Below are 7110 nucleotides of genomic sequence, written 5' to 3'. Positions count from 1 at the left end.
TGGGCTAGTGGACAGGTAGACGAAAGTAGTTATGTGGGTGTGGTGGGTGAGGGGGGGGGGTCGTAGGAAGGAGTACATACCGAAAAAACGAAGGATGTACCATAGCTTAATAGTGAAGAGGATGATTTTTTTACAGAAAGGAGGCGGCTCAAAAAAATTAAGAATAAATAAACCGCTATGCCTAGAAGAAACCCCGCTATGCCCGCTATGAAGACACTCGCCAACTCTTGCATTAGTGAGTTGGACAGTGAAAGAAAGATTAAAAATAAATAAACCGCTATGCCAAGAAGAAACCCCGCTATGCCCGCAATGAAGACACTCGCCAACTCTTGCATTAGTGAGTTGGACAGTGAAAGAAAAAACTCCAGTAAGAAACCTATGGCAGGGGAGAAACGGTGGGGCGGGGTGGGAGGGGTAGAAACGCCGCTAGGGAGCCACTACTTAACACTAGCATGATCAGTAAACTTTCGTAGCTGTATTTGTCATGTGTCAGGGCGTTGAATGGGCGGGGCCGACGCTGACATCTTGTTCCTCACTAAACACACACACGCCGTCCCGCTTGGCTTTACTGCTGCCCTGAGATTAATGTTTCTGCTTCTCTTGGCCATTATTCTCTCTCTCTCTCTCTCTCTCTCTCTCTCTCTCTCTCTCTCTCTCTCTCTCTCTCTCTCTCTCTCTCTCTCTCTCTCTCTCTCTCTCTCTCTCTCTCTCTCTCTCTCTCTCTCTCTCTCTCTCTCTCTCTCTCTCTCTCTCTCTCTCTCTCTCTCTCTCTCTCTCTCTCTCTCTCTCTCTCTCTCTCTCTCTCTCTCTCTCTCTCTCTCTCTCTCTCGTGACATTCCCTCCAAATGACCGTGAAGGAATTCCATGACATTTTGAAGGAGGAGGAAGTGTGTGTGTGTGTGTGTGTGTGTGTGTGTGTGTGTGTGTGTGTGTGTGTGTGTGTGTGTGTGTGTGTGTGTGTGTGTGTGTGTGTGTGTGTGTATAGTAAAGTTATCGTTGTTTTTTATGATAAGGATGATGATGATGAAGAGGAGGAGGAGGAGGAGGAGAAGAAGGAAGAGGAGGAGGAGGAGGAGGATAATAATAATGATGATGAAGCCGATTAGTAAAAAAAGAAAAAAAGATGCGAAAGAAAAAGTGTGAAGAAATGATTGAGAAAATAAAAACCGACACGTGCCAAAAGAGGAAAGAATTGAGGAGAAAAAAAGGAAGAGAAGGACGAGAAAAACCGAGCGAGTAAGAAAAAGGAGAACAAGAGGGAGGGAGGAAGAGTACGAAGAAGAGAAAAGAAATAGTTGGAAAGAAAAGAATGTGAATGCAGGATAGAGAGAAGGATGATAACGAGGAGGAGGAGGAGGAGGAGGAGGACAACGATAAGGAGAGAGAGAGAGAGAGAGAGAGAGAGAGAGAGAGAAAGAGAGAGAGAGAGAGAGAGAGAGAGAGAGAATGACAACTTAACACGAATAACAAACTTGCTGAGATACAAAGAGAACGAAAACGGAAGACAAAGAAAACGAAATCAAGTGAAAAAAATATATGGTGGACTTGCGTATTACAGGTTATCCTCCCTTGGTAGTGGTGGTGGTGGTACTTATGGGGTCAGTGATGATGGGTATGGTGGTGGTGGGGTATTTTTGGGTCCAGTTATGGTGATGATGGTGGTGGTGGTGGTGATGGTACTTACGGGGATAGTGGTGATGGTGGTGGTGGTAATGGTGGTGGCGGTGGTGGTGCAGATGGTGATGGTAGTGGACGTGGTGATGGTGGTGGTGATGGTGGTGGTGGTGGTGGTGATGGTAGTACTTATCGGGTCAGTGATGGTGGTTATGGTGGTGGTGGTGGTGATGGTGGTGGTGTTGTTGATGGTAGTACTTATCGGGTCATTGATGGTGGTTATGGTGGTGGTGGTGGTTATGGTGGTGGTGGTGGTGAGGATGGTACTTTTGGGTTAAGTCGTGATGAAGATGGTGGTGGTGGTGGTGGCGGTGGTAGAGGTACATATGAGTTCAGTAGTGATGGTGGTGGTGGTGGTGGTGGTGGGCGGCATTGTAGTCTACCACGCACTCCTGATGGGCTGAGTCATCGTGTTTGGAGGGCACGGAAGGAGAATATGATCAAGCATTCACGAAGAGGAACCGTGACGCAGCCTCTCGTCAGGGTCCGTGTGTGTGTGTGTGTGTGTGTGTCAAGGCCGTTTCCCAGCACACACACACACACACACACACACACACACACACACACACACACACACTCACACCTTCACGGGTCGCCTCGCCATGCCTGTTGTTTCCTCGCGAGGCTCACACGACTTGGAAATCATGAATCGTCACCTTTTGCGGACCCTAAAAGTTTTACCACGAAAGTTAAAGTCAAATCTTGCAGTGACGCGGCTGGCAGGAAGGAGGAGGAGGATGAGGAGGAGGAGGAGGAGGAGGAGGAGGAGGAGGAGGAGAAAGAAAGGGGGATTTAATACTGGTTATGAAGGAAAAGGTTATCGGAGTTTCTCTCTCTCTCTCTCGCTCTCTCTCTCTCTCTCTCTCTCTCTCTCTCTCTCTCTCTCTCTCTCTCTCTCTCTCTCTCTCTCTCTCTCTCTCTCTCTCTCTCTCTCTCTCTCTCTCTTAAGAAAAAAAGAACTACCAGGCAAATAGAAATAGTTGCAAGGAGAATGCCCTCCAAACTCTCGCCCAACTATGCGGAGAAAAACGTTTTGCATTATAGGCCAAAGAATAGTTCACAAGTTGGCTCATTTCTCCCCGGATATTTGACGACCCGGGGAACAGAATTTCTCCCGCCGCCGCCTCGTCATACTCTCCTCCCAGTCTTTTGAAGGGGTCGTGTTAATTAATTATCGGCATTCTGTTCTCTCTCTCTCTCTCTCTCTCTCTCTCTCTCTCTCTCTCTCTCTCTCTCTCTCTCTCTCTCTCTCTCTCTCTCTCTCTCTCTCTCTCTCTCTCTCTCTCTCTCTCTCTCTCTCTCTCTCTCTCTCTCTCTTTTAAACGTCTTATTAGTATTTATTAAGTTTGTCTTTCTTTAATTCTATTTTTGGAACGAATTCATTTAGAAGTGTTGGCTTTTCAAAATTAAGTCTCCATATTACTTACTCATTCGCTAAAAGGAATATAAAAAAAATCAACAAAACCAACTAACCACGCCTTAAAAACGGGTCTAACACACACACACACACACACACACACACACACACACACACACACACACCATCGCCTCGTGGTGCTCTGAATATGAGGCCACTACGTCATCGTTCACAGTAGCTAGGCGGAAAGGTACTCGTGATGGAAGTGACTCAACTGATTGGCCCCTCCTGTTAGTATTAGCCTTGCAGATAAGCTCTTCCTGCTCATGTTTGCTTGACTGATAGGCGTTTCCTCCGCTCGTCGATTTTACTCTCCGGATAAGTCCCTCCAGTTTTCACTCGTCATGCTGTAAAGTGTAAAGTGTCGCTCATGGAAGTGCCGGGTATGCTTAAACTCTGTCCATTGGGCGTAGTTTTGGGCTTAACCTCTGTGTGTGTGTAGAGTTAAAGATCGAATAAGTCTTTACTAACAATAATGTGGCTGATTTGTCTTGTTTTACCAGTTTTTGAAGGCGTGGTTAGTTGGCTTTTTCGATTTTTCTGTATCACTTTTTACGACTTTGTTTGTAATATGACGATTTAACCCGGTAGCAGCGACGGGCCAAATTTGTGGCTTTACCGTGTAGCAGTGACGGGCCAAATTTGTGGCTTTACCGTGTAGCAGCGACGGGCCAAATTTGTGGCTTTACCGCGTAGCAGCGACGGGCCAAATTTGTGGCTTTACCGTGTAGCAGCGACGGGTCAAATTTGTGGCTTTACCGCGTAGCAGCGACGGGCCAAATTTGTGGCTTTACCGTGTAGCAGCGACGGGCCAAATTTGTGGCTTTACCGTGTAGCAGCGACGGGTCAAATTTGTGGCTTTACCGCGTAGCAGCGACGGGCCAAATTTGTGCCATGATATAAACCCCCCAAAATAGATGATGCATAAACTGGTCACAAATGCGTTGATATATATTATGAAATGGTTTGTGTGAGGGGTGATTTTTACTCATTTTTCTCGCTTAGAGGGACCATTAAGAGACATAATCCCCGCTGCTACCAGGTTTTAAACATCGAATAAGTCTTTACTAACAATAATGCGGCTGATTTGTCTTTTTTTAACAGTTTTTGAAGGCGTGTTTAGTTGGCTTTCTCGATTTTTTTGTATAACTTTTTACGACTTAGTTTGTAATATGACGATTTAACTCAGTAAAATCCAACGCTTCTAACTAACTTCGTCTCAGATATGAAAGTAAAAAGAAAACCTATCCACTAAACTGTTTATAAATACTAATATGACGTTGACACAATTGGGCGATAGGCTTAAACTTTGTCTATTGAGATGAGGTATTGACTCCGTCTGTTGGAAGGAAGTATAGGCCTAAACTGTCTGTGTTGAAGGTAGATATAGACTTAAAATTGTCTGTTAGTAGATATGGGCCTAAACTCTGTCTGTTTTAAGTAGATATAGGCCTAAACTCTGTCTGTTGGAAGTAGTTAAGGCTGAAACTCTGTCTGTTGGAAGTAGATATAGGCCTAAACTCAGTGTTGGAAGTAGATATAGGCCTAAACTCTCTCTGTTGGAAGTAGGTATGGGCTAATTGCCTTTATTACGCACATTATTTATGAAACATTAATACGTTTTAGTCATTGTCCTCCTAATGCGTCCCCCACGTCATCACCTGGAGATATATATTGCCGGGACAGGTTATCATCATGTTCCCAGTCAGTCAGTCAGTCCTCCTCAGACGCTTATCATTGGTGTTGCCGCCCCTCGCCTACCTGCCTGCACGCCCGCTTGTCCGTGACTGGCGTGCGTCGGGGGAAGAATACGCCTGATTGGTAGTCATCTGTGGGGAGGAAAGAAGGGGGAGAGGGAGAGGAGGAGCAGGGAAGGGGAGGGGTTGGGACAGCGGGGATTGGGGCAGGGGGAGAGGGAGAGGAGGAGCAGGGAAGGGGAGGGGTTGGGACAGCGGGGATTGGGGCAGGGGGAGAGGGAGAGGAAGAGCAGGGAAGGGGATTGGGGCAGGGGAGAGACTGGGGCAGGGAAAGGGCAGGGGAGGGCAGGGGCAAGGGAAGGGAGAGACGTATGCATCATGACCAAAAGCAGCACTATCAGCATCAATATCAGCATCAGCATCACTGGTTTGTATTGTCACCTCGGTTCGCCTTCCTCCTCCTCCTCCTCCTCCTCCTCCTCCTCGCCTCGCCTTCACTATTTTCTGGGTTCGTGGAAGTTGGTACATTCAATTTAATTTCTTTCGGGGAGTTTTAGTTGCGATTGAACGCTTCCGCCGCCTGCCCGGGTGTTGCGTTGCGGGCCGGGTGATTTTTATTTTTATTTTTTATTATTATTACTTACTCCTTCGTCCTCGCCTTCATGAGTCCCGTCTGGCGCTCATTCATCCATCTGGTCATTCACTTATTCATCTGTTTATTCACGCGCACATCAGTTAATTTATTCCATCTCTTTCGCTCATTATTCATCGCTTCGTCCATTATATAAAGTCTCCCATTGATTACTTCCTTCATTTATTAGTCCTTTCATCAATTCATCCATTCATTCTCATCCATTCATTCAACCACTTAATTTTACATTCTTTATTTCTCCCTTCCTTCATCCAGTCATCCATTCTTTCACCCGTTCACTCAGGTATCCACTCAATCATCTATTCGTTCATTCATCCATCAATCCGTCCCTTCATTCATCCATTCAACCACCTGTTCATCCACCTATCTAATAATCCATTCATCCATTCAACCCCCCATCCATTCATTAGTTCATTCATCTATTCGTTCATTCATCCATCAATCCGTCCCTTCATTCATCCATTCAACCGCCTGTTCATCCACCTATCTAATAATCCATTCATTCATCCATTCATCCATTCATCTATTCAACCCCCCATCCATTCTTTAGTTCATTCATCTATTCGTTCATTCATCCATCAATCCGTCCCTTCATTCATCCATTCAACCACCTGTTCATCCACCTATCTAATATATTATTCATTCATTCATCCATTCATCTATTCAACCCCCCATCCATTCTCCAGTTCATTCATTATTCATACAGTCGTTCACTCAGCTATTCATTTATTCATATCTTTCCACTTCGTCGCCTCCTTCACGTCGTTGCCCAGCGAGTGTCGTCCTGAAGAGTCGTGGAGGAGTCGTGGAGGAGTCGTGGAGGAGTCGTCGTTCTCCTCGTCGTGTTTCCTTTCTCCTCCAGTGACAGGCACCGCGCGACGAGCTATTTGTGTCGTGTCCCCAGGCATTCTCTCTCTCTCTCTCTCTCTCTCTCTCTCTCTCTCTCTCTCTCTCTCTCTCTCTCTCTCTCTCTCTCTCTCTCTCTCTCTCTCTCTCTCTCTCTCTCTCTCTCTCGTCTTATCTATTTATTTGAACTTTTTTTTAACTCCTTATTGCTCCTTTACTTCCTCTTTCTACCAATATTTCTTTGATTTTCTTTATTTTTTCTAGCTGGACTTTCCCATCTATTACCCTTTTTCTCTTTTTCTTTCTCTCTTTACCGTCCTCAATTATAATCTTTACTTTTCTGTACCATTCCCTCCTTGTTTATCATCATCCCTTTCCCTTTCCCCTTTATTCTCTTTCCTGTGATGTCGTTCCTGTCCTTGTTATCCGTTCTGTCCCATCCCTTCCACCCCTTTACCTGTACTTTTCTCATTCCCTTCCTTACTAATTCACCTCTCCTTCAATTGTTGTTCCTATCCCTGTTTTCTGTACCTGGCCTTCAATTCCTTTCCCTTCCCATCCTTTCTCCTTCCATCCTTTCCCTTCCCATCCTCTCCCTTCCCATCCTTTTCCTTCCCATCCTTTCCCTTCCCATCCCTTCCCATCCTTTCCCTTCCCATCCTTTCCCTTCCCATCCTTTCCCCTCCCATCCTTTCTCTTCCCATCCTTTCCCTTCCCATCCTTTCCCCTCCCATCCTTTCCCTTCCCATCCTTTCCCTTCCCATCCTTTCTCTTCCCATCCTTTCCCTTCCCATCCTTTCCCTTCCCATCCTTTCCCCTCCCAT

The sequence above is a fragment of the Eriocheir sinensis genome, chromosome 62, assembly GCF_024679095.1.
Source record: "Eriocheir sinensis breed Jianghai 21 chromosome 62, ASM2467909v1, whole genome shotgun sequence".
NCBI lineage: Eukaryota > Metazoa > Arthropoda > Malacostraca > Decapoda > Varunidae > Eriocheir > Eriocheir sinensis.
Note: the sequence above shows the minus strand (reverse complement) of the source record.